Raw genomic sequence first — 1688 nt, forward strand, 5'->3', positions numbered from 1 at the left:
AATGTCCTCCTCACTCTCTATGTCCTCCTCAACTCTCTATGTCCCCCTCACCTCTCTATGTCCTCCTCAGCTCTCTTCCCTCCTCTTCTCTCTCTATGTCGTCCTCACCTCTCTATGTCCTCCTCACCTCTCTATGTCCTCCTCCCTCTCTATGTCCTCCTCCCTCTCTATGTCCTCCTCCACCTCTCTATGTCCTCCTCACCTCTCTATGTCCTCCTCACCTCTCTCTATGTCGTCCTCACCTCTCTATGTCCTCCTCACCTCTATATGTCCTCTCACCTCTCTATGTCTCCTCACCTCTCTCATGTCCTCCTCACCTCTCTATGTCCTCCTCACCTCTTATTCCTCCTCACCTCTCTCTATGTCCTCCTCACCTCTCTATGTCCTCCTCCCCTCTCTCTATGTCCTCCTCACCTCTCTATGTCCTCCTCACCTCTCTATGTCCTCCTCCCCTATCTATGTCCTCCTCACTCTCTATGTCCTCCTCACCTCTCTATGTCCTCCTACCTCTCTATGTCCTCCTCACCTCTCTCTATGTCCTCCTCACCTCTCTATGTCCCTCCTCCACCTTCTCTATATGTCCTCCTCAGCCTCTCTATGTCCTCCTCACCTCTCTCTATGTCCTCCTCACCTCTATAGTCCTCCTCACCTCTCTAGTTCCTCCCTCACCTCTCTATGTCCCTCTCCTCACCCTCTCTATGTCCTCCTCACTCTTATGTCCTCCTCCCTCTCTATCCTCCTCACCTCTCTATGTCCTCCTCGACCTCTCTATGTCCTCCTCACCTCCTCTATGTCCTCCTCACCTCTCTATGTCCTCCTCACCTCTCTCTATGTCCTCCTCACCTCTCTATGTCTCTCCTCAGTCTCTCTATGTCCTCCTCAACTCTCTATGTCCTCCTCACCCTCTATGTCCTCCTCACCTCTCTATGTCCTCCTCACCCTCTCTATGTCCTTCCTCTACCTCTCTATGCTCCTCACCTCTCTCTATGTCCTCCTCACCTCTCTATGTCCTCTCACTCTATATGTCCTCTCCTCACCTCTCTATGTCCTCCTCACCTCTCTATGTCCTCCTACCTCTCTAGTGCCTCCTCACCTCTCTCTATTTCCTCCTCACCTCTCTATGTCCTCTCACTCCTATGTCTCTCACCCTTATGCCTCTCACCTCTATATGTCCTCCTCACCTCTCTATTGTCCTCTCAGCCTCTCTATGACCTCTCCTACCTCTCTATGTCCTCCTCACCTCTCTATGTCCTCCTCACCTCTCTTATGTCCTCCTCACCTCTCTATGTCCTCCTCACCCTTATGTCCTCCTCACCTCTCTATGTCCTTCTCACCTCTCTATGTCCTCCTCACCTCTCATTCCTCCTCACCTCTATGTGTCCTCCTCACCTCTCTATGTCCTCTTCACCCCTCTGTGTCCTCCTCACCTCTCTATGTCTCCTCACCTCTCTATGTCCTCCTCACCTCTCTATGTCATCCTCACCTCTCTATGTCCTCCTCACTCTCATGCCTCCTCACCTCTATATGTCCTCCTCACCTCTCTAGTCCTCCTCACCCTCTATGCCCCCCCCCACTCTCTTATGTCCTCGCCTCATCTCTCTATGTCCTCCTCACCTCTCTATTCCTCCTCACCTCTCTATGTCTCCTCACCTCTCTATGTCCTCCTCACATCTCTATTGTCCTCCTCA

At 52.0% G+C, this 1688-nt stretch overlaps 1 long non-coding RNA gene across 1 annotated transcript; it reads right to left on the minus strand.

Moving 5' to 3' along the window:
- LOC139026714 (uncharacterized) lies at nt 1-559 on the minus strand. The gene is made up of 3 exons (XR_011478629.1): nt 508-559; nt 203-261; nt 1-129 (listed from the first exon to the last, which is right to left on the minus strand). It is a non-coding gene; the product is annotated as an uncharacterized lncRNA (long non-coding RNA).
- Nucleotides 560-1688: the final 1129 nt, after the last annotated feature.

The sequence above is a fragment of the Salvelinus sp. IW2-2015 genome, unplaced genomic scaffold (genome assembly GCF_002910315.2).
Source record: "Salvelinus sp. IW2-2015 unplaced genomic scaffold, ASM291031v2 Un_scaffold5576, whole genome shotgun sequence".
Classification (NCBI taxonomy): Eukaryota; Metazoa; Chordata; class Actinopteri; order Salmoniformes; family Salmonidae; genus Salvelinus; species Salvelinus sp. IW2-2015.